The sequence below is a fragment of the Chionomys nivalis genome, chromosome 19 (genome assembly GCF_950005125.1).
Source record: "Chionomys nivalis chromosome 19, mChiNiv1.1, whole genome shotgun sequence".
Classification (NCBI taxonomy): Eukaryota; Metazoa; Chordata; class Mammalia; order Rodentia; family Cricetidae; genus Chionomys; species Chionomys nivalis.
Genome location: NC_080104.1, coordinates 10,949,510 through 10,974,553, shown reverse-complemented (window position 1 = coordinate 10,974,553; position 25,044 = coordinate 10,949,510). Strand labels below are relative to the sequence as shown.

Sequence of the window (25,044 nt, the reverse complement as noted above, 5' to 3'; positions counted from 1 at the left end):
TTACAGATGGCTGTGAGCAGCTGTGTGTGTGTTGGGAACTGAACACAAGCACTCCATGAGGGCTGCCGTGCTCCTCCGTGAGGGCTGCCTGTGCTCCTCCATGAGGGCCGCCTGTGCTCCTCTGTGAGAGCCTCCTATGCTCCTCTGTGAGGGCGACAGTGCTCCTCTGTGAGGGCGACAGTGCTCCTCTGTGAGGGCTGCCTGTGCTCCTCTGTGAGGGTGGCAGTGTTCCTCTGTGAGGGCGGCCTGTGCTCCTCTGTGAGGGCGGCAGTGCTCCTCTGTGAGGGCGGCAGTGCTCCTCTGTGAGGGTGGCAGTGCTCCTCTGTGAGGGCGGCCTGTGCTCCTCTGTGAGGGCGACAGTGCTCCTCTGTGAGGGCTGCCTGTGCTCCTCTGTGAGGGCGGCAGTGCTCCTCTGTGAGGGCGGCCTGTGCTCCTCTGTGAGGGCGGCAGTGCTCCTCTGTGAGGGCGGCCTGTGCTCCTCTGTGAGGGCGGCAGTGCTCCTCTGTGAGAGCCTCAGCCTGTACTCTTAACCACTGAGCCATCTCTCCAACTTCTTCAAAGCCGTTTGCATCTTTAATTTAATTTCATGTTCGCATGTGTGTTGAGGGGGAAGGTGATTGGCTCTTGCCACGGCTCCTGTGGGTCCTCTCCTTCCACCTTTCTCTTCGGTTCATGCTGCTGGGTTTTCCAGCTGGGTTCCGCTGTGCTGTGGGCTCCATTTTGCTAGACTCTGCATCTCAGCACACTCAGGGTTTAGCGTGAGATGTTCAGGATGGAACCCCAAAGTATTTAGCTGACAAAGAACCGGGAAATCTCATCTAACAAGTTTAAAGACCTTGATCTCGAGATAACTAAGATGCAATGGTGAGATGCACTCTCAGACACTAAGCCCCGTGGATGGATGCTCTCGGGACAAACAGGAAGGTCCGTCTCATCAGAGAAGCAGGCAAATGTAGAAACAGTAACTGGGAACTTACAGAATGAGAAATGCTGCAAACCGCAGGCTGTAGAGGTAAACCAGCCGCCACGAGAACACTGCAGAGCTATGAAATAGCCAAAGCCTCAGCTAGAAACCATTGAAAATAATAATTTTTTATACTAGAAGTCCAGAGCAGGTGTGGCAGCTCACGTTTGTATTAGGAGCGCTGTGGAGGCCAAGGCAGACCGAGAGAGCTCAGGGCCAACTCTGGCTACACAGTGAACAGGAAGCCAGTCTAGGCTAGGTAGAGAACCAAGAGATGGGGCTAGCTCACCCACCACACACTCACAGTTCTCCCATCGTAATCTAGATGTTTCATGAAACTTCAGTGAAAATTCCAATAGGATTTTTTTCAATTAAAAAAATATATATTGGGGCTGAAGAGATGGCTCGGTGGTTAAGAGCACTGACTGCTCTTCCAGAGGACCTTTGGGCTCAATTCCCAACATCCTCATGGCAGCTCACAACTGTTTGTAACCCCAAGATCTGACACCTTCACACAGACATACATGCAGGCAAAACACTGTTGGCACCAAAAATAAATTATTTTTTAAAATCATCATCATTTAAAATTGTAGAGGTCAGCAGATGTGTGTGTGTGCATGTGTTTGTGTGCACACACACATGTAGGGGTCAGCAGATGTGTGTGCATGTGTATGCGTGCGCACACACATGTAGGAGTCAGCAGATGTGTGTGTGTGTGTGCACATGTCTGCATGTCTGTGCGCGCGCATACACATGTAGGGGTCAGCAGATGTGTGCGTGTGTGTGTGCATGTGTTTGTGCGCGCACATACATGTAGGGGTCAGCAGATGTGTGTGTGTGTGTGTGCTTGTGTGTGTACGCACACACATGTAGGGGTCAGCAGATGTGTGCGCAGGCACAGACAACTCTTGGGGCTGGTTCTGTCCCTTCACTGTGTTTGAGGCAGTTGCCTGTTTTCTTGTTTGTGCCGCTGTGCTGTGTGCTCCAGGCTAGACTCTGCATCTCAGCACACTCGGGGGGGGGGGGGGTTCAAGAACTCCTGGGCAGTTCTCCTCTGCCTTTTATCTTGCTATAGAAGAGCTGGGATTACAGACACAGGTCATCCCTACAGCTTTTCACATGGGTTCTGGACTTGGGGCTTTGGTGCCGTGTGCCCTTACTGTTGAGCCATCCATCCAGCTCCCCACCAGGACGTGGGTAAGCTGTTTTAGAGCTCACTTAGAAAGGCAAAGGGACCAGTAATACACACACAAACACACACACACACACACACACACACACACACACACACAGAGAGAGAGAGAGAGAGAGAGAGAGAGAGAGAGAGAGAGGGAGAGAGAGAATCTATTCAATATCTGAATTTAGTTTAAGGTTTGTTTTCCAGTATGACTTAAACTGAGAGGCAGTTCATAGTCTGGGATGAATTTTCTCTCTGTTAGACACTTGCCTGACACAGAGATAGCCATCTCTCAGTATTACTAAACAAATACCAGTTGGGCCTCTGGTCTTGGGTAAGCCAGCTCTCTCAATAGCATCCTTAACAATCTAGGGGTTGAAGTAACTCTGGGTAAATTATACTTGCTTCATATAATGGCTCTAAAGTGGGAATTCTGTAAGTCCTGCATCTTGATTTTTATTATGTTGGTTGTGACCGACTCAAAGATGGCGAAGAAACAGAAGAATGGGAGACACCCTGTGGCTTTGTGTCACTGCTCTCTCCTGTCCGCACTGAACCTTTCCCCTGCATTCACGAAGCAGCAGTTTTAAACTCATGTGGCTCTTCAAAACCTCTCCTGAGGTCCTGCTGCCACTCCTGGGATTCCTCTTGCAGCAGTGGGGACAGTTGAAGTAGAAATGGGTAATTTTTAAGAATTGGTTTTAGCTGGGCGGTGGTGGCGCACGCCTTTAATCCCAGCACTCGGGAGGCAGAGTCAGGCGGATCTCTGTGAGTTCGAGGCCAGCCTGGTCTACAAGAGCTAGTTCCAGGACAGGAACCAAAAAGCTACGGAGAAACCCTGTCTCGAAAATCCTAAAAAAAAAAATAATAATAAAAACAGAAAAGAATTGTTCTTAGCTGGATGTGATGCCTCAGGCTTTTAGTCTCAGCACTTGGGAGGCAGAGGCCAGAAGATCTCTGTGAGTTCAAGGTCAGTGTGGTCTACGGAATTACTTCTAAGACAGCCAGGTTACACAAAGAAACCCTGTCTTGAAACAAAACAGAACAAAACAAAACAACCCAAAAACAAACAAAAAACAAAGAAAAGAAAAAGGGAAAATTATTTTTATTTACGTGTGTATGAACATGTGGCTGGAGGTGCCCATAGAGGCCAGAAAAGAGTGGGAGATCCCTAAGTCCTTGGTTACAAGTGGTGGTGAGCTGCCCAGTGTGGGTGCTGGGAACTGAACTCTGTTCTCTGCAAGCATAGCAAGTGTTCTTACCCACTGAGCATGCCCATACATGGAGACAACCAAAGGGAAGAATTCTATTTCTTGAAGTTATTAAATAGACTATCCTACCTTTTTCTTGAAATGCAGATATTTTTTTCTCTCAAAGGACAAACTTTCATTTCAGAGCAAAGTCATATGAAAAAGAAATTTAAGGAGTTGGAGAGATGGCTCAGCAGTTGAGAGGATGAGCTGCTTTTCAGAGGACTCCAGTTCCGGTTCACAGAACCCACATGGTGGCTCATGTGGGTAACTCTAAGTCCCAGAGGGGCCAACAGCCTCTCTGACCTCCTTGGGCACCAGGAATGTGCATGGTGCACACACATACGTGCAGTCAAACCACACATGCACACAAAATGAATGAAATTGTCAAACTTACTAAGGAATAATCCAGGTATTTAACTTCAGAACAGAAACATTGCTCCTAGAGCAGCTCACCAGAGCTGACGGGGTCTGAAACATTTTCTTCGGTTATGAATTGTTGCATTTCCATTTTTGATCCGTTCTGATCTGTCCCTGAGATAGGCAAAGAACCCTCGTGGCCTCAGAAACGAACTTTCTCTTTGGAAAACCAGCACTGGGGCCACTGGCTCTTCTTCCATCCAAACAGAATGAGCACGAAGCAGGATGGAGGTGAGAAGCGGGGAGGAAGAACCTTCCTGTGCACGTGGAAGAGGCGTTCCTGCTCAGGCAGCTACTGCAATTTCCCCCATGCTGCAAAGAAGTGAGAGGGCTGGAGTTCAGGGGAAAGGAGACGTTCACGCCGGTCCGGTGGAAAACCGGTGAAAGTTACATAAAGCTCCCTCAGCCCCATTTCTGTTTGCATCTGTTAACTGGGGGTGATGACAGGGCGAAGGGCAGATTACTATCTGCGTTTAGTATTTAGCACACAGGAAGAGGAAGGGAGCTGGGAAGTAGGTTAGATGTGAAGGGATTGCCGTACAAGCACGAGGACCTGAGTTCAGATCCCCGGCACCCACGTCAACATCTGAGCCTGGTGGTGTGTGCCTGTAATCCCAGCCCCGGGCGGATTCCTGAAGTTTGATGATCAGCTAATTTAGCTCAATTGGGAGCTCTAGGTTCACTGGGAGGCCCTGTCCAAAAAAAAAAAAAAAAAAAAAAACCACAAACAAGGTGAGGGGAGATTGTTAAAGATGCCTGGCCTTCACATGAATGTGCATACACACATATGTATACCCAGCATATACCCACAGGGGCATGTACACACACACACACACACACACACACATATTAGTGTCGAGGAGAAAGACCCACAAACTAGGTAACCATTTTCATTTGTCAGTAGCTCAGGTAACTACTGCCAACAAAGTTTGTTGTTTGGCTAATGGGGTGGGAAGGGAAAGAGTAAGGTTGTGGCTGTGCCAGGGCAGGCAAAGGAGAACTGCACATACAGATTTAAGTAGGCATCCCACGGGTCTAGCACGGCTTCCAATGGGTTGGGAATCTGCTTGCTTCTGCCTGGGGAAGGATGGTGTAGAGGGTGGAGAAGAGGCTCTGGCTGTTGATTTTAACTTGGTACCATGTAAATGAATTATGCCCATTCAAAACGAGGAGGAGATGAAATAATTATATTTTTAAAACGTCTTACCATGGAGGTAAGTGTCAAGAATTTTACAATCAAAATCTAACAGCTTTGTCAGCAACTTCCGTAGTTTGTGCAGTGGTCACTGGGCCTCACTGGGGTGCACAGATGCCTTTGAGCTTTCAGTCAAAAAGATCTGAGACAATATTTTAATATTAGTCATCCTCTCTCTGACTCTCTTTTCATTTTTAAAAAATTTTTATGTGAATGAATGTTTTGCTTCCATGTATGTCTGTGTACCACCCGTATGCAGTGCCATGGAAACCAGAAGAGGGAATCAGATCCCCTTCTCCCACCCCGGGATTGGAGTTACTGGTGACTGTGGACCACCACGTGGGTGCTGGGAATTGAACCTGGGTCCTCTGGAAGAGCAGCATTAATCTTGACCCATAAGCCATCTCTCCAGCCCTTTGACTCTCATTTTAAAAATTCATATCAGAGTATGGTGGCACACACCTTTAAACCCAGCACTTGGGAGGCAAGGCAGGTTGATCTCTGTGAGTTCCAGGCCAGTCTGGGTTACATGGAGACTTTCAGGATAACCAGGGTTACATAATGAGATTCTGTCATCAACCAACCAACCAACCGACCGACCGAACAACCAACCACAGGTCAATTATATAGTATAATACAGACTGAATTTAATTACAGTCCTGGGCCAAAATAGGCTAAAATTCTATAGCCCTTTTAGAGACCAAGCAACTCACTCTGTGGGTGGCCTTTAAGAGTGGTTTCATTGATCAAGGCCGGCGAGTAGAGGTGCCTTCCACCAAGCCTGAAGACGGGAGTTTGATTCCTGACCCCACTTGGTGGAAGATGAGAACCAATTGCTGACAAGTTGTCCTCTGACCTCCATATTCCAACCAGGCACACATAAAATAGATAAAAGTGTTTTTAAAAAGTTGGTTTCATTGACTAATATGGTCTTTCTAGTATGGATGTCTTTATTGTGTTCCAATCATTTAAGGCAAAGATAAACTTTGTTTAAATAATTTCAGATTCTTGGAACATAATTTTCTAGTGTGTGTGTGTGTGTGTGTGTGTGTGTGTGTGTGTGACCGGACTCCATTAAAAAACAAACAAGAACTTGTCACAGTGTTTTAAGACTTGTAAATATTAACCTATTTAAGCCACACCATGTCAATTTATTGTAGGGGCCACCATTCCAGAGAGAGGTTGCTCAAAGTCTGCTGGGCTACTATTTAGCAATACTGCCTCTCTGCTCTCGGTGAACCCCGTGGGTTCTGTAAGCATGGGGTTGAGAAGGTGACTGTGTGGTAGTAAGAAACAAATCCCCAGCATTCTGCAGTTTGTGGTCTAGGAGCCCCTGCAAACCTGCATTGTCAACGTCTGTATGAGACCTGGGGCCAGGTAACTTACTCTGCAGCCAGAATCCTTATCTACTTGGGTTTCTTATCTGCCCCAGGGAGGAGCTTTTGTTTTAGAGACCTTTCCTCCCGCGGGGGTGTATGGGTATGTATGCTGGGCTTTGGAGGTGAGGGAGCTCAGGTTGGTAGGTAGGGCAGGGCACTGCTTTCTCAGGGTCTCTTGAGGAAACCAAGAGTTCAAAAGGTTTGATCCAAGTCCCTTAGGGGACATCAGGCCCAGCGCAGTGGTGGCTCTCAAGTTTGGCAAGTTAGGGCCAGTTCTGTGTCAGCCAGGCTACCCGAAGGTCTAGAGAAAGACCCGTCATCCCAGGGGAGCTAGAGATGAAGGTGTAACTTCTGAAAGGCTTCTTGGAGATAGGGTCAGGGGACTGGTACATTGAATGTCCAACAAGGTCTCGAAAAATCAGGTAGACCAATGCTTAGGAAGCCCCTACTCAGGAATAGGGCACTGGTAAAGTTTATGCACAAGGAAGAGAGGGGCTGCAGAGGCTAACCCGCCCCCTCCCCGCCCCTTCGTGGGGAACCTGCTTTATTCTGAGGGCACCCGGGAGGGACTCGCAGGGTTTAAAGGGCAGTAATCTGGGGTGTGGGACTCAGGGGCCGCAGTCCTGATAGAGGGAGGGGATTGAGAAAGTAAGGGTGAGTACTCCCTACGACCCTGTTCTCTGTCCCCAGGATTTACTTGCTCAGTTGAAAGGAGGGGGCATGAGCCAGAGGTTCACTGAGCTAAATAGACCCAAGCCCCTTTCTGTTTCTCTCAGGGGACCTCTCTGTTCCAGGTGTTTTAGAATTTAAAGAATTAGACAGAGGGTTTTCCAGTGCTGAAGATGGAGAACCGTTACCCCTCCAAACACACCCACACAGGCACATGCGCATACACACCACCTCCGCTGCTTTTGGCAGTAGCGTCTTCAACCCATGACCTCATGCTTTAAGCTCCCATATACTCTTTCTCCCGCCCTGTCCACACCCAGAGCCCGAGTGGGGGTGGCGTGGATGGAGGACAGTGACTTATCTCGCGCCAGATTTGGGGAGAAAGAGGCATAACGATCCATACTGCGGAGGGAAAGAAACGTGTAACTTTTCCTCGTGGAAAAGGAAGGAAGGAAGGAAGGAAGGAAGGAAGGAAGGAAGGAAGGAAGGAAGGAAGGAAGGAAGAAAGAAAGAAAGAAAGAAAGAAAGAAAGAAAGAAAGAAAGAAAGAAAGAAAGAAAGAAAGAAAGAGAACAAAAACCACTCGTTGTTCTGGGGATCCTCAGACACCGAAGACCAGATCTCCGCGCGAGGTTGCTGGTTTAGTTGAACTATCTTTGGCGCACGTTTCATTAGACCAGAAAAGAACCGGGGAGATGGCTAGAGATGCCGGGAGGTTGGGCTAGAGTCGTGGCACCTGGTCTGATCTGCAGTCCCGGGAGGAGATCTTGTTCTGGTCCATTCTCGTCTCCGAGGCCAGCGACCCCAGAGAAGGGTTCGAACTCTTGGCTAGCCTGCCAGCCGGCGCCCTGCCCCCTTGCTCGCAGCTGCTCTCGCTTTGGGTGCAGCGCTCCCCCCCCCCCCGCAGAGCCGGAGGAGGAGACAAACCCAAGGAGGGGGAGCGACTCCAGGGCTCGGGTTTCTGCAACCAATGCGGAGCAGCCCCGGGCGGCCCCCCGGCGGCGGGCCCTCCTCCCCGGCACCACGTTCCACAGTCATGGCGCACGGTGAGGGGCGGACGCAGGCCGCACCCGGGCCCCCTCCTCTCCTCCCTCCCTCCTGCCCGCTTCTCTCCTAGGCAACAACCCTCCCAGGCCGGGCGGAGATGGAGACCTCTCCCCGCCCCCATGGGGCAGAGGATGGAGGCGCGAGCTTCTCCTGAGCCCGCAGATCCCTTCCCGGGAGCACCCCAGGCCCTACAGCGACCGGGATGCGTTGGTGGTGAGGGTTCGAGGCACGACCCCTTCCGGCAGCCCGCCTGGACCTTGGCATCTTTGCAAATCCTTAAATAAACAACAAAAATCTCCCAACCCGAGTCGTTAGATTTGCAACGCGCCTTTTACAATAACCGCGACTGCGACGCAGGAAGCAATCCTGCAACCGGTCCGGGGTGGAAAGGCGGCAGCTTCCCGGCCAACAAGCTGCTCTCGCACCCCTCCCACCCCAAGGGGGCCTCGATTCCCCCACCCCCTCCCTGGATCTGAGAGTCTGCTGCACTCCGGGGACTGACAGGTCCCCGGCTCGTGGTCCCATCCTTTGCGTCCAGAGACTCGCCAGCTTACAAAAGGTGCAAGCTCACGCATACACAACGCAGAGCGCGGAAAAAAAAAAAAAAGTCGACCGGGCACCGGCCCGGGCAAGGCTGCAAACAATGCACCCGGCGGTCCGCGCCTGCCGGAGAGCGGCGCCCCGGGGGACAGGGGCGGCGGGCGGGGGCCGCGGCGGGTTCTCCGCCGCGCTGGACACCTTACTTCCTGCTTCCCCGCCCGCCGCCAGCCCCAGCTCTGCGGAGGGATATCTCTCCCCTCCTCTGTCCCTCTCCCTCCCTTTACCCGCCTGTCTGCCCCCCTCTTTTTGACCCCCCCCCACTCTACCCCGCCTTTCTCCTTTTGCAAGAAAATAATTTGACAGTCGATTTGCTGACAGGGGAGGAATTTGCATCCTGGATTTTAAAAAAAAAGGCCGAGAGGAGCTTAGGAACGGTTGCTAGGGGTGGGTAATGGGTGAAAGGGGGTGGGTTGGGGTGCTGGGGAACGGATCCAGAGGGCTCGGGGAGGGAGCCATGCAAAAAGGTAAGGCCAGGTTAGCGCTGCTCGGCCCTGAGTGGGCTGCGGCCGGGGGAGGGGCGAGAGATACATATGTATTTCTGTCTCCCCAGCACACCCCCTTCCCTCTAAGCGATGGCTGAGAGGCGGTGCATGCAGATGGGGAGTAAGTTTCCTGGAGGGGAGGAGGGTGGATGCACGCGCGCAGCCGGGCGCTGCAAATTTCCACCCGGGAGGGAGAGAGGGGCTGGATGCGGAGAGTTTGGAGTTGGAGGGCAGGGAAGGGAGCAGGGCCTGGGGGCGGGGGGAAAAGAGGGGTGCTGGTGGATGCTATATCTGGGAGTAAGTTTCCAAGAACGAGAGCGCCTGCACGCTTGCTTGCTAGCTAGTAAGTTTCTGGCTGGGGAGGGCGCTTGGGGAGGAGAAGGGGGGGTGCATGTATATAGAAGGGGGGAGGGGGGAGCAGATTTCCTGCGGGGAGGCTGAATGCATATGGAGAGGAGATTTCCTGGAGGGAGGGTTGAGGCGTAGACCGGACCGAGTAAGTTTCTTGCTGGGGTGGTGGCTGGAGGTGGTGAGTTGGTGGTTTGGAAAACCCTGAGCTTCCCACCCGGGACTCGGGGGGAGGGGGCTTGCTGTGAGAAGGAGGGGCGAGGGGCCAGGTCCCTGCTTGGGGAGAGGGGCTTGCATCTGGGGAGTATGTTTCTTGGCGGAGCGATATTTGTTTACAGGCTGAGGGCAGTACTGTAAATGAGTAGCTGCGAGAAGGCGGCTGACATAAATTAATATTGAAATTACTCCATCAGCTCGGCTCGCCCCCCATCTCACCCCCCAAGTGGAGATTGGTCGTCTTGTCGGATCGCCCAGGCACTTGTTGCCGAAACAGCCAAGGTAGGCAAGAAGCTTATTAAGTTTCATTTAAAAAATTTAATTGGGGGGGGGATGATCCGTAAGAAGATGGGGGTGGGGTGCGGAGGGAAGCCTGCGGGGGGGGGGATAGAGAAAGACAAGTCTCCCGCGGCCTCTTTACTTTCAATACGTTAGCAGGGCCTTTTCCGTGCTTGCCTTCTTCCCGGTTCTCTCTGCCGGCTACAGCATCCCAGAAAAGGGGGAGGGGTGAGGTGGGCGGTGTAATTGGCAAACCCCAGCTTAAAGGGTGACGGTGGTGGGTTTGAAATTGAAGGTTGATATATTATAAAGCCTTCATTCTTCCAGCCAAGAAACCGCAGGACCCTAGGGATGTGTCTTTTGGGGTTTTTGACACGATGCATGTGTGTATATATGTGAGTCTGCGGGCTCTGTGGGGGCTGGGTAGTCCCCAGAAGTAAGTGTGACCACCCAGGTGGGAGAAGTGGGTGAGGAGGTAAACTTGCCCCCTCCTTCCCCAACTTCAGTTTGGGAGTCTGGGAAGTAACTGTGGGTGAAGAAGCAGAAATTACACACCAAACCACAGTTTCACTAACGGAGACAGGCAGCCTCAGGGCAGCGCTGGCCTAGAGCGTGTGTGCCTGCCATGGTTGGGTTAAAGAAGAAAACGCCTTTGGCTTCCCCATGCCGTTGACTGGCCGCTTAGAATCAGCTTGCTGTCAAACTTTCCCCAGACAAATGTTGCTTTGGCAAGTGAAGGGTTGTGTTGTAGTGAGTGCTTGGTCTTTGAAGGCCCTGGACTGTCTTGGGAGATGTGTGGAAGTCATGCTTAGGAATGACCTGTCCAGGCATGGCCCAAGACATCTCCAAGAGCATGCCTGGGAGAAGCAGGTTTGTTGGTCTTTTAAAAACCTCAGGCATTAGAGATGATTTTTTTCTTTTCTTTCTTTCTTTCTTTCTTTCTTTCTTTCTTTCTTTCTTTCTTTCTTTCCTTCCTTCCTTCCTTCCTTCCTTCCTTCCTTCCTTCCTTCCTTCCTTCTTTCTTCTTTTTTTAAGAAAGGAGTTTTAAGTTGACCCAGTTGGGGTCTATCTTCTGTACCGTGTGTTCTTTTCGTGCAGGAAGATGTCTGTGGAAATGTGTTCTGTGGAGACCCAGCACTTAGCTAGTTAAAGCAGCCGGCTTCGCCTTGCCTTGCTTGCTTTCTTGGCGCTCAGCCTATTGGTTCCTGCAGATACTTTTTCTTCGATGGGTGCTGGTGCTGGGAGGTGAACTTGGCCAGGATAATTTGAGTATCGCCGGGTCTGCCCAGGAACTGGTTAGGAGGGTTAAGGCATAAGCAGTCACACTGGGGTTAACTAAAGTCAGTTAAGCCTTCCCTGGTTATGTAAACAGGTTTTGATTCTAGCAGGGAAAACTGGGTTAAAAACAAACCCCCTTTCCATGCTACCGATAGACAGTCCTTTCTTCCCCTTTCTACCATTGGATTTCAGGATCGAGGGTTTGATAGTCGGCAGCTTGAGAGTTGAGTTAGTTAGAAACCTTAGTGTTGCCTCTCACATGTTCCCAACTAGGCATTAGCTAAACAAATTAGCTGTTATCTTTAACCCGGTGAGTCTGATTGGTGTATGTGCTGGGAGAGTAAATAAGAATTTCTCGTGTGTGTTTATTCCAGGGTGGGATTATTTACACGCCTAACCTGAGAGCCAAGAGCCGTCATTCAGCTTCTTTTTTCCCCCATCTTAACATTTATGGGATTTATTTTATTGTCTTGCTTTGGCCATTAATCAAGTCACTGTGCCCCCCTCCCCATTCAGCTGAGAATGTTCTCCTGGTAATAAAGGTTTGAAGGCCCAAGAATTTTAATTCATTCTTTTTGAAATATTGTGACAATTGTCAGGGTTTGATTTACAGGAATTGATACTCGGAGTGACACACCCCTTTGGGCCCCGCCCTTTTAGGCATGTCTATTTTTGCCAATAGATTGTTTAGAAGCCAGCCTGACAGAGAGAGAGAGAGAGAGAGAGAGAGAGAGAGAGAGAGAGAGAGAGAGAGAGAGAGAGAGAACCTTTGCCTTATGCATGGAGAAGATTAATTTCGCAGGTTCCAGAGTGAATGTGGTCTTTTCACAGTTTGGTAAGCAGACGTCCACATGGCAGGCGTGTGTTAATACCAGAGAACGTTTACACGAGCTCGCTGTGAAAACAGTTGCTCTGTGAACTGTGCACTCTGTTAACTAGCTCGGGCCTGTGGTTTTTGTCGAGTTCAGAGTTTAAATTATAGAGGGGGGACAGGGTGTCGTGTTCTGTGCGCTTTTATAAATGTGTGGGCACGAAAATAAAGCTTATTTAGAATTTTCTTTTCCTCTCTTGATGGATAGGTTGATCGTAAGAACACAAAATGTTTTTTTCGGGGTGAGGGGGGTTGCATAGAAGAACGCTCGGTGAAGATGATGGGGCAAGAAGTGCCAAAGTTGCCTTGCATTTAGTAGTTGGTTCAAGTTTTTTTTTTTTTTTTTTTTTTTTTTTGGATTTTTCAAGACAGGGTTTCTCCGTAGTTTTTTTGGTTCCTGTCCTGGAACTAGCTCTTGTAGACCAGGCTGGCCTCGAACTCACAGAGATCCGCTTGCCTCCGCCTCCCGAGTGCTGGGATTAAAGGCGCGCGCCACCACCGCCCGGCAAGTGACAGGACTTCAAAGGTGGCTGGATGCTCAAGGCAGGGACAAAGTGTCTCTGGAAAAGGAAAAGGGATAAGGTACCAATTTCCAACTGTTTCTGCTTTTATGGGTTATTATTATTATTAACATTTTTGAAAGGCTAGACCTTTGGGTTCCAGCTTTAACCGGTGTTCTGTGAAGTGAGGACCTAGAGCTCTTGACAGTGTCTTGCTGGGCCAATGGCCAGGTTGCTTCATGGACTCAGGGCGAGGTGATTAACTTCTGTTTTCTGTCCTCTCGGGGAGAAATGGATTTGTACGCTGGCATTCCACAAAGGCTCCAGAGCAGCCTGGCACCCATGCCATCACATGCAGGCCATTCCCAGGAGGGCCTGCCGCTGTGAAGAACCATTTATTCATCCGTTTCCCAGATTTAGTTTCTAAATTATTTTAAGTTGTGTATATGTGCATGAGTCTGTGTGTGGGTCTGTGCATGCAAGCGCAGGTACCTGCAGAGGCCAGAGGTGTCCGGTTCCTTGGAGCTGGAGTTACAGGCAGTGGTGAGTCTCCTCTTGGGTGCTGGGATCCAACTCAGGCTGTCTGGAAGAGAAGTAGATGTTCTTAAATGCTGAGCCACCTCTCCAACCCCATTGTAGATATATTTTTAAAAAATCCTAATTATGTGTTGATGGAAAGGGAGCTTGTACTTTGAGGCATCCAGAATCATTTCAGCTCATCGGAGGAGCCGCCGCTCCAGCCAGCTGGCTGTGTGAGCTGATGCTTAGTCAAGCTTAAGGTCAATTAAACTGCTGTTCCCAGGCAGCAGGTAGCGTTGGGGAGGTGAGGGGAACCCAAAAGCCCAGTGTGGCCTTGCATGCTCAACTGTGAAGAAGTCATTTGGGGGCGTTTTGATTTGTCTGGGCAGTGACAGGGATAATGATGTGTGGTCCCATCTGGGCGCTTTTTGGCACTGTGGGCATTTGGGGAGAAAGCTCTTGATATTTTTTACTGACTTCAGATACCGACACACACACAAAATAAGGATCCAGACAGGTGCTCTAGACCCCAAGCTGCATAAGAGGTTGTTCTGTCCCAAGGGCAGTGAACCCTAGCTCATCTCTGAACTCAGAAAACTGTGGCTGAGCAGGGAAGAGGTCTGCAGTCTTCAGGGATCTCGTGGCCTAACCGTAGCTTTAGGTTTTCATACTGGCTGGGAACTGACGATACTAAAGTGTTGCTGAGACTTTTTTCTCCCCTTAGGAAAAGGACTAAAACCAGCCAGCCTACAGTTACCTGGCATGCTCTTTAGAGTGCTCTGTGTGTGTGTGTGCTTGCGTGCAGGTGTACGCGTGAGAGCGGGTGTGTGCGCGTGAGCAGGTGTGCGCGTGTGAGCAGGTGTGCATGCACGTGAGCAGGTGTGTGTGTGTGAGCAGGTGTGTGTGTGTGAGCAGGTGTGTGTGCGTGAACAGGTGTGTGTGCGTGAATAGGTGTGTACTCGCGTGAGCAGGTGTGTACTTGAGCAAGCCAGAGGTCAGTGTTAGGTATGGGTCTCCCTCTGTTGCTCTAACCACCTTATTATTTAACCATTTATTTGTGTCTGTGTGTACCTGTGTGTGTGGAGGTCAGAGGACAGCTTGTGGGAGTAGGTCTTATACTTTCACTTTGTGGGTGCTGGGGATCAAACTTATGTCATCAGACTTGGTGTGACATGTCCTTGCCTCGTCAGCCCTCTCTCCAGCCCTCTTCACTTTAATTTTTGAAACAGAGTTTCTCTCTGCATCTGGAGCTCTGGAGTGAGCTCCAGGAATCCATCTTCGGTCTCTACCTCCCCAGTGCTGGGGTTACAGCTACCCCACCCCCACCATCATTTCCTTTTTTATTAAAGGTGGGAGCTGGAGATCTGAACTCAGGTCCTCAAGCTTGTGCCTTTACCCACTGAATCATCCCCCAGCCCTGCATCTTTAATAACTAGTACTGCCTTACCCACTGAACCATCCCCCAGCCCTGCATCTTTAGTAACTAGTACTGCCTTACCCACTGAACCATCCCCCAGACCTGTATCTTTAGTAACTAGTACTGCCTTACCCACTGAACCATCCCCCAGCCCTGCATCTTTAGTAACTAGTACTGCCTTACCCACTGAACCATCCCCCAGCCCTGCATCTTTAGTAACTAGTACTGCCTTACCCACTGAACCATCCCCCAGCCCTGCATCTTTAGTAACTAGTACCGTTATTCTATGCGAGTTGCTCCACCATTCTTAGAGGAAATTTCTTTTGAATTAAAGGACAGACCCAACTACCAAAAACAAAACAAAACAAAACAAAACAAAAAGAACACAACTCTGTGATATTTTCTAAGAATTTCATATTCTCAGAGTCGCTGCTTATAGTAAATTAGACTGAGGAAATGAATATTTGGGTTTGCTTGTTTGTTTTCTCCTAGAAGACAGCAAGCTGGGAGTAGTGTAAACATATATTTTGTTTTTGTTTGCTTGTTTGAGACAGGGTTTCTCTGTGTAGCCCTGGCTGTCCTGGAACTTGCGTGGACCAGGCTGGTCTCAAACTCCCAGAGATCCGCCTGCCTTTGCCTCCTGAGTGTTGGGATTAAAGGCGTGCACCACCACTGCCTGATCACTAAGCATTTTTAAGGGAGGCGGGGTGGGGGGGGGGAGAGAACCCTTTGGGTCTAAATGACTGTGAAAATTTTGGGAGTCACATAATAGTGGTAATAATTTTTGTTTTGTTTTGTTTTTGCTTTTTGTTTTTGTTTTCGAGATAGAGTTTCTCTGTAGTGTTGGAGCCTGTCCTGGAACTAGCTCTTGTGGGCCAGGCTGGCCTCGAACTCAGAGATCCACTTACCTCTGCTTCCCAAGTGCTGGGATTAAAGGTGTGCATCACCACTGCCCGACATGGTAACATTTTTTAAAATTATTATTTCTGCCTTGAGAAGCCTTGGTTTTCATTTATACATTTAATAGTTACTTACTCTTGTTTTTCTTTTAAGATCTATTTATTTTTATGTGTGTAAGCTTTTTGCCTTTGTGTATATCTGTGTTTCTTTTGCATTCTTGATGCCCTCAGTGACCAGAGGAGGAATTGAACCTGGGTCCTCTGCAAGAATGATCAGTGCTCTTAACTGCTGAGCCATTGTTCCAGCCCCACTTAACTTGTTATTTATTGAGCACATGCTGTTTGCCAGTCATGAGGCTGGGAATCTTGGTGATTACAACACAGGATTCTCTCTCTGCCCATACCCCTCACCCCCTGGCTGTCTGGGTCACGTGAACATGGGCAAAGCTGGATGCTGCAAACCGTGGTAACCACCACCTGGACAGAACACTGAAGTGGCCTCCTTGAGGAGTGGATGGGAGAAGACAGAGAGGGCAGGCAGAGGAGAGCCTGTGTGGACCAGCGCTAGATATGCCGGAAGCTAGGGGAGGTTGTAAGTGAGGAGGAGGGAGGAAAAGCAGCTTGAGATGGCCATTCGGAACCCTGTGGGTCTTGGATTTCTATCTCTTATTTTTAGTGCTAAATCTAAATAAAACTTTACACTTGCTAGGCGGGTGCTGTACCTCTGAGCTATGTCATTGCCCCCCCCCCCATTTTTAACCAATCGCTAAACAGGTTTATTTTATTTTAATTATGTGTTTGTGTGTGTGTGTGTGTGAGAGGAGAGAGAGTCTGTCTGTCTATGTATACTGTCAGTGACAGTTTGTTTGCCTGTGTAGACTGTCTGTGACTGGTCTTGAACTCAGGGCACAGCCCAGGCTGGCCTTGAACTTTGAATCTTCTTGCTGTAGCTCTGAATAGCTAGAATTACAAGGGCTATAGCCCTGGGCCCTGTTTAAATATTCGGCTTTTGTTTTTTTTAATTACATTTAAAAATTGTGTGTGTATGTGTGTATTTTTCTTTCCTTCCGTGATGTGGGTTCAGGGAATTGAACCCAGGTCGTTGGACTTGGCTGCAACTTTCTTTTCTCACTGAGCCATCTTGCCTGCTCAGAGATTTGGATTTCTTCTGTACTGTAGGAGGTGAAAAGTGGGACACCCTAACTCACAGTTAAGGGGGCTTGGCATTTCAAGGAAGATGGAGGTTGGTGTTGTAGAGGTGGGGCTACAGCAAGGGGCAGTTGGATTGGTGAAATGAGGAGGTGCGTGTGGGATGGAAGCTGGAGGTGGAACCGGCCCAGTAGCAGGTTGGCTTTGGTAGAGTCGATGGGATGTAGGCTAACTTTAGTTTCTGGTTTGTGCACTTGAATAGCTGGTGTCCTGTTTGCTGAAGTAGGGAAGACTGGTAAGGGAGGTGCACGGTCTGGGTATTCCCCATTGAGCACCAGTAAGTGGGAGGTGGCTGAGAGACCCCAAGTGGGGGTGCTAAGTTCATAGTCTGATGTTGCATCCAGTGTCAAAGGAGTTGAGCAGGCAGGCAAGAAATGAAAGAGCCCAGAGCCATATCTGGTGACTAAATTCTGGAGACTGGCCGAGATGCCGGGAGAGGATAAATGGGTTGTATGGAGTAAGTGTGTGTCTGTGTGTGAGTGTATTTGTGGGAGTATAAATGTGTCTGTGTGTGTGTGTCTGTGAGTGTATAAATGTGTCTGTGTGTGAGTGTGTGTGTGAGTCTGTTTGTGAGTGTATAAACGTTTCTGTGAGTGTGTGACTCTGTTTGTGAGTGTATAAATGTGTCTCTGTGTGAGTGTATTTGTGGGTGTATAAATGTGTCTGTGTGTGAGTGTATTTGTGGGTGTATAAATGTGTCTGTGTGTGAGTGTGTGTGAGTCTGTTTGTGAGTGTATGACTGTGCCTGTGAGTGTGTGTGTGAGTCTGTGAGTGTATGAATGTGTGTTGTGTGTGTGCATTTGTGTGTGACTCTGAGTATATGAATGTGTATGTGTCTGTGTGTGAGAGAGAATGTGTGTATGTGAGTGTGCCAGAGTGTGAGTGTGTGTGTGATGCGCTGAAGGCCCAGTGAGATGGTTGAGAGGGACCCCATCGTGGAATGAGAGACTTGAACAGACTCCCTGAAGTTATCCTTGGGCTCTACACGCACACCACACCACACCACGGCGCACACCACACCACACCACGGCGCACACCACACCACATCACGGCGCACACCACACCACACCACGGCGCACACCACACCACACCGCGGCACAAGCACAATCTCAGGCCTGAGCAAGACAAACGTAAACGATTTTGATGCTGGCAAAGTTGGTAAGACCAGAAAAGGCACCACTGGGTTTGACAAAGCAGCCTGCTGGTGCTGTTGGGAAGAGTCTGGTTGGCTCTGGGGTGGAGTAGAAGCAAGACTGGATGGGAGTGGCTTCAGACGGTACAACTTCTTGGGCAGATTTACTCATAATGGAGAAGGGCAGAAAGATGGGCTGGGGGCTAGAGGCCTCTGGGGCTTCTGGGAGAGATGGTGGAGAGGGTTGATTTAGAGAAATGGTCTTGGTCACTAAAAGAAGCTCTTCAGCGAGTCTGAGGGGAGGATCTGGCTTTTGCAGTGTGTGTGTGTGTGTGTGTGTGTGTGTGTGTGTGTGTGACGTCTCCTCTGTCCTCTACTGAGAGTGCAGCCTGCCAGCGTGAAGGTGTGGGTGGGCAGGCCCACGAGGGCTGCGATTCTCTGTCCCCTTTCCTGTACCCCAGCGTGGTTGCCCTGGGAAGGGTCCAGGCTCAGAGCGTGACAGTGGCCAGAGATGCTAAGGGTTAAAACTGCATCAGAAAGTCCGCTACATTTTTCTGGTCGTTTGACTGCATTACTGAGCAGCCCCAACCGAAGGACAGATTGCGTTTGCTTAAGGAAGTCTTCAGTTAATTCTTTTGGGCCTTTCATTTGATTTATTTGCCAACTGTGACAAGAGAAAGACCACTGAGATTTTTCAGAAGTTCGGAGTCGGTGTGGAATGCACAAGACCCTGGGTGAACGGGTGCCCCTCATCCATACTGCCTTTCTCAAAAGTACCCCAGTATCGCAGACTGTGCCTGTATCCACGATGGCCTCTGGCTGGGGGTCTGTGTGGCAGGTGGGTGGGTGAGGAAGGAGTTTAGACATCTGCAGTGAGGCCCAGTTATGCGCCCAGCTGTCTGACATCTCCACCGGGAGGTTGATCCCGTTTGTCTCCTCCTGCCCTGCAGTTGTGTGGGGTGGAATCAGACAACCTATGGAAACCATGGACTGGGGAGGCTTCCCATCCAGACTGCAGCCGTTGTCTGTCTCCTCAGACATGAAGCCTGCAGGCCTGTCCTTAGTTCCCAAAGCTTCTGCAAAGCCACCCTCGGAGTCTCCTCCCACTCCTTCTCCCTCCTTGAGGCCACTTTTGGTTTGGGTTTTGTTCCATCCTCTTGGTTGAGACTGCTGTTGTGGCCCAGGGTCTCGCATTAGAAATGCTGTCTGGGAAATGCCAGTCAAGACAGGCTCCACCTCGGATGGATTCTGTAGACAGAAGGTGATGAGACTGTCTCCCCAAAGGGTCAGGCAAATTTGGTATGTTCCTCAAAGAATTCTGTGCGCCACCTGCAGGGGAGCTTCGAAGGCTACCCAAGAAAGCTGGTTGTGGGTTCTAGAGATGTCTCTGCATTTACATTTATTTAATATGTGTATGCACATGTGTACATGTGTATGTGTGTTAATTTATGGGAGGGACTTGGTTAGTTCTCTTCTGTCAGCATGTGGGTTCAAAGGATAGAACTCACTCAAGTCCTTAAGCTTGGCAGCAGGCTCCTGCACCTACTGAACCCTCTCGCTGGCCCTCCACGTCTTAGCAGTCTGTGTTCAGTAATGTCCGTGCCACAACGTTGAATCGAGCATAAACAGGCCTTCAGCCTTGCTGCGATTACTGGAAAGCCATTTCCAGCTTCAGAAATCTATTCTGTAGATGTGGAATACTGAGTGGAATTCTCTTGTCCACCTTAGAGGGTGAGGCTTGAACGATTTATTTTAAAATGATTTTTATGATAAAAATGCTAATCACAGTTAAAAGAAGTTAGACTGATATAAAGAACTCCTTTGATCTCACTGCCTCAAAATGCCAGGGAGATTTCATCATATCGTGGATGAAGTGGCTTCCTATGTTTGTGAGGGAAATGCTGATGTGACTTCCTGTGTTTATGGGAAATGCTGAAGAGACTTCCTGTCCTTATGAGAGAAATACTGAAGTGACTTCCTGTCCTTATGTGGGAAATGCTGAAGCGACTTCCTGTGTTTATGTGGGAAATGCTGAAGCGACTTCCTGTGCTTATGGGAAATGCTGAAGAGACTTCCTGTCCTTATGTGGGAAATGTTGAAGCGACTTCCTGTGCTTATGGGAAATGCTGAAGAGACTTCCTGTCCTTATGTGGGAAATGCTGAAGCGACTTCCTGTGCTTATGGGAAATGCTGAAGAGACTTCCTGTCCTTATGTGGGAAATGCTGAAGCGACTTCCTGTGTTTATGTGGGAAATGCTGAAGCGACTTCCTGTCCTTATGATGAAACATGATAGCTCATGAGGAAGTGAATGCCACACTGACATGGAGCTTACCTAAGACTCTGCAGTTCCTGTCAGCAGTGGGCTGAGGCAGGAGGACCGTACTGAGTTTCAGGCTACATAGTGTGCCCCTATCTCAAAAAATCCAAACCAAATCAAATGAAAATAAAGTCAAAAATACCCCCAGACAGCATCAGCAAGCAGCAGAGGAAAATGCGGTGTAAGAAATAAAACTGAGGGCTACGGGGAAGGCTTAGTGGCTAAGGGTGCTTGCTGCAAAGCCTGGTGCCTGAGGTCCTTGGGACACCTGGTGGAAGAGAAAACAGATGCTTGCTAATTGACTTATCTCCAGGACACCTAGTTAAAGAGGAAAGAAAAGAAAAAGTTAAAAAAAAAAAAAAAAGAATTGATGGTGAGGTGGTGAGGTGGGTATGGTGCCAGCCTCCAAGCCTGAAATTCAATCCCTGGAGCCCATTGGTGGAAGGAGAGACTCCTGCAGGTTGTCTTGTGACCTCCACGTGCACACTTTGCCCTTCCTCAAAAATAAATACATGTAGAAAACAAGAAACAAAATGCAAGTTTTCTTTAAATGAAAAAATTGTAAGCTAAGCACGATGGAGCACTCCTGTGATCCCAGCACTTCCTCGATAGTGCTGTGGGATAGTGCTCTTGTACACTGTGAAGATTTGTCACTCGTATTTGTTTAATAAAATGCTGATTGGCCAGTAGCCAGGCAGGAAGTATAGACAGGGTGACCAGACTGGGAGAATTCTGGGAAGAGAAAAGGCAGAGTCAGTCACAAGCCAGATGCAGAGGAGGCAAGGTGAGAATGCCTTACTGAGAAAAAGTACTAAGCCAAGTGGCTAAACATAGACAAGAATTATGGATGAATTTAAGTTGTAAGAGTTAGTTAATAATAAGCCTGTGTTAATAGGCCAAGCAGTTTATAATTAATATGAGCCTCTTGTGTGTTTCTTTGGGACTGAACAGTTGGAGGACTGGGCAGGATAGAAACTTCCATTACAGGTAGGGCACAGGAGGAGAATTCAGAATTCCAGACTCATAGTAAATTCTAGATCAGCCAAGGCTACATCGTGAGACCTTGTCTCAAAAACAAAACAAAACAAAAGAGTACAAATTGCTGATTTAGTTAGTGGGACAGTATGTGTCAGTAGGCTCCAGGCTGTGTTCTGTCCACAGCACGGAGCTGAAAAAGTGAAAGAAAGAAAAGAAAAAGGAAAGAAAAGTGGCTGAGCCACATGTGTCGCGGGCGACCAGTGCTTGTTTTGATGTCAGAACTTGTATGGCCCATGCATTGGATGTCCCTCAGGGTCAGGGCTGTGCGATACTCAGTAAGAGTCTGGCACCAACACAGGTACAGAGTCATGGGAGATGAGAAGGTGGTGCGAGTGTTAGGGCTTACCTCTCCAGTGACCCTGATCCTCTCAAGATTTAAGCACATTTGAGCAGCATGGTTTTGTTTCTTTTTTATGCGTATGAGTGTTATGCCCACGTGGATGTCTTTGGACCACATGCTCCCTAGACTGCTCCTTAGAGAGCAGAAGAGGATGTTGGATTCTCTGGAACTAGAGCGACAGATGACTGTGGGTGCCATATGGGTGCTGGGAACTGAACCCAGGTCCTTTGCAGGATGACCATTGCACTTATCCACCGGTCCGCTTCTCCAGCCCCGAATGTTACATTCTGGAAACTCGGATTTGCCTGGTTCAGCAGTTATTTGGAAGCACAAAGCTTTTTGGTTTCTTGTGGTTAAGTTCAAAACATGACTTTGACCATGTGGCAGCTAGTTCCCTCCATTGGGCTAACGGGAGAGGGCAGTGACCTGTCACTCCCAGCCTCTGTGGTCCTAGACCTTTGGGCTCTCACCTTGGTACATAGCAGGGCCCTGAACAGTTTGAGAGGCACTAATTCTCGGGTGGGTGGTGGGTGTGTCTGTGTCATAGCTAGCCCCATCAAGGACTTTTTGGTCTTTGGAGAACAGTCTCTAATATAACCCCTTTGAAAGTTGTTTTTTTCAGAAAGGAAAAAGATAAGGGTTAATATTCAAGTAAAATAGAGGGTTCCTCTGAGGTTCATAACTGTAGGGAGGTGCAACACACCCTTAAAAGGAAACTCGAGGTTCAGAGATATTTGCGGTTGGAACTGGGTGACAATCACTGATCATGAGAGGGACCCCAGGACCTCTTGGGTTGTTTTATAAGCCACTGTGGGACCTGTTTGTTAGTGTCTGGATGGCCCTGTGTGCCTTACCTGTCTTGGACAGGGCTGTGAGGTGGCCTGGAGGCCAAGGTCCTGGGGACCATGCTGCCAAGGCTTGCAGAACTAATCACACTGGTTTGAGTTTACCTTCTAGACTGGGAGTTTGGGGGGCAGAACTGGGTTACCTTTCAGCTCTGTGCCCCAGCACACAGCCTGACACTGGTTGGTGCAGTATACATGCTTATGTAAGAATCAGATTTTTTTTTTCCCGTTAATTTTTTTTTTTTATTTCTGGTTTTCTTCCCATTGGTTCTTGATGTGGAGAGAGACCCAGGCCGCTGTGCTCCCAGGCCCAGCATTTTCAACCCGGAGGGAGAGCAGACCAGAGCAGGCTCCTTTCCCTCGCCTTGCAGTGGCCTTGCAGCACAGGCCTCCAGCTCTTGAATGCAAATCCCATCCCTTCCCCCATTCCTTTTGATAAGTGACATTTTGTTAAATCAGTTATTCAAGGCCTTATCTATATTTCTGTCTGTGCTGGCTTGGTCAAAATAGGAAAGAGGGAATATTAGATTTCTGCACCGCCCCCCTCCTTCCCTTTGAGCAGCCCCGCCTAAGCTGTCTGACACGGGAGGGGCGCTGTGTCCTTGAAGCAGCAAACACTTCCTGCAGAAAAATGTGGAGGGCTTGGACTTACAACGAAGGCTGCTTTTTAGCAGCTGTGATTTTTCCATTTTCTCCCCCCACCTTCCTCTGTGTTTTGATTAGTGGAGCTTATTGTGCTGCAGGGTGGGGATTGTGTGGAAGGAGGAGGGGTGCCCAGGGGGTAGCATTTCCGGGGAGAGCGCAGAGTTCGGGAGGGGCAAGGGAAGGAAGGGATTTATTGAAAATATATGTCTACTTCGGCGATGATAAAGCAGCAGGCTTGTAAAAATGCAACAGGGAAATCATTGCGGCCATGTGGGCCGGGCTTCGCTTTCTCATTAGCAGAGCCCAGCCCACGCGGAGGAGGGGGCGGCTGGGCTGCCTTGAGAGTTGGGGTATTCAATAATAGCAGAAACTCTAGGGGATTCTCTTCCACCTCCCCTTCGAACCCCCTCCAGCTGCCTTTTCTTTTTCCGATTGCTTTGTAACCTTTTGGAAGCTGCTGGTGGAGGTTTTTCGTTGCTTCCTTCTTCAACCCTGCCACCCCAAAATGCAGTGGGGATGGTGTAATTTTGAAGGTAAAGAGAATTAAAATAAATTTTTCCCATGGGAACAAAAGAGCATTTTGGCAGCACCTTGTGGGTAAGAGATTGGATTGTATCCTTACATTCCAGAGCAGGAGGACAGCCAGTATAGGGGTTCAGGAATGCGCCTTCTCCCTGGGATGTCAGAATCAGGGGATTCTCACCGCGTGCTTGGCCTTGTGCAGCTAGCTCAGTCATTATAGCCTTCCTATTATAAGTGACTGACGAGATGCTCACTTTCTTCCCCTTGGGGAAACTGAGGCACAGCCACTGCGGTAGCTTGTTTACAGACATGTACATGCTAAAGTGTGGAGTTGTTACCTAAGCCCTGACTGACCCTGGGAGTCACTTATTCTGAGCTGACCCTTAAGAGTCTCAGAGCAGAGTAGACAGTCTGGAAATGCCCCTGAGGCTGTCCGTGGAGAGTCATAGACAGTGCTGGAGGGTCTGTCTCAGTCCCTGTTATACAGACAGTGCTGGAGGGTCTCAGATCCCTGTTATACAGACAGTGCTGGAGGGTCTCGGATCCCTGTTATATAGACAGTGCTGGAGGGTCACAGTCCCTGTTAGAGAGGAGCTGATCCGTGCTCTCTGCCTGTCTACTTGTTCATCAAATGTTTATGGAATGCACCAGCATTGTACCACTGTGGAACCGTCCGGATGAGTCTGAGGAGCTTGTGGTCTAGTGGAGGACTGTGGTGGGCACAAAAACATGCTACTGGTTGTACCTGCCTGGAAATGGACCAGGAAGGAGAAGTTGTCCAGAGCATCCATGGACCCCATGGACCCCGTCTTGGAGGTGGTGCGTGAGTGGGGCAGGTGGAATCAGCAGGGGCTTGCCGTGTGGACATGGAGAAGGCCGGGCAGGTTACATAGTGACTAAGGGAGTGTAGACCCAGCCTCAGGAAATACCCTGTGTAACTTCAAGATTTATCTGTTCATCTTGGTCCTTCCTGGCCAGTCTTGCAAAAACACCCTACACCCACTGGCTCAAACACTTATTTCTCTCTGCTGGAGGGTAGGGCGGCCAAGAGATCAGTGTGTAGGCAGATTCTGTATCTAGTAGCAGGTTACTCCGTGGCTGTGTCTGTCTGTCTTCTGTCTGGGATCACGCATGGTGGGCGGAGGCTTTCCTCTTCAAAGTACTTTTGTAGAAACGAGAATCATGTGCATGAGCTCTTATTCTAATGACATGATCCCCCCAGAAGGCCCTGCTCCCCGAAGCCGTTCCATTAAGCCTATGAATGTGGGGGACAGAAACATTCATTCCATTTTCCTTTTCCATCACCTGCATTTTAATGCCCTAGGGCTGTGCTATTACAGCAGCCGCTGGCTCTGCATGGCTCTTTACATTTAAATTCATTAAAAGTTGAATAGAGTTAAAAATGCGGTCCTCCAGGTCCACTAGCTCCAGGTCAAGTGCCGTGGAGCTGGTGACCAGCCAGCAGACAGCAGGGGGACAGAGCACA

At 49.3% G+C, this 25,044-nt stretch overlaps 1 protein-coding gene across 16 annotated transcripts in view; it reads left to right on the top strand.

Moving 5' to 3' along the window:
- The first annotated feature begins 9,027 nt into the window (after window positions 1-9,027).
- Window positions 9,028-25,044, top strand: part of Trerf1 (transcriptional regulating factor 1) — a 231,807-nt gene continuing 215,790 nt past the window's right edge. For 13 of the 16 annotated variants that reach the window (XM_057751034.1, XM_057751033.1, XM_057751031.1 and 10 more), the window contains exons 1-2: window positions 9,028-9,084; window positions 9,944-10,028. The gene's annotated coding sequence lies outside the window, so the exon portion shown is untranslated. Of the gene's footprint in view, window positions 9,085-9,130; window positions 9,165-9,383; window positions 9,526-9,639; window positions 9,679-9,943; window positions 10,029-25,044 lie in introns of those variants that run through there. The other 3 variants (XM_057751018.1, XM_057751017.1, XM_057751019.1) reach the window with 3 other exon arrangements.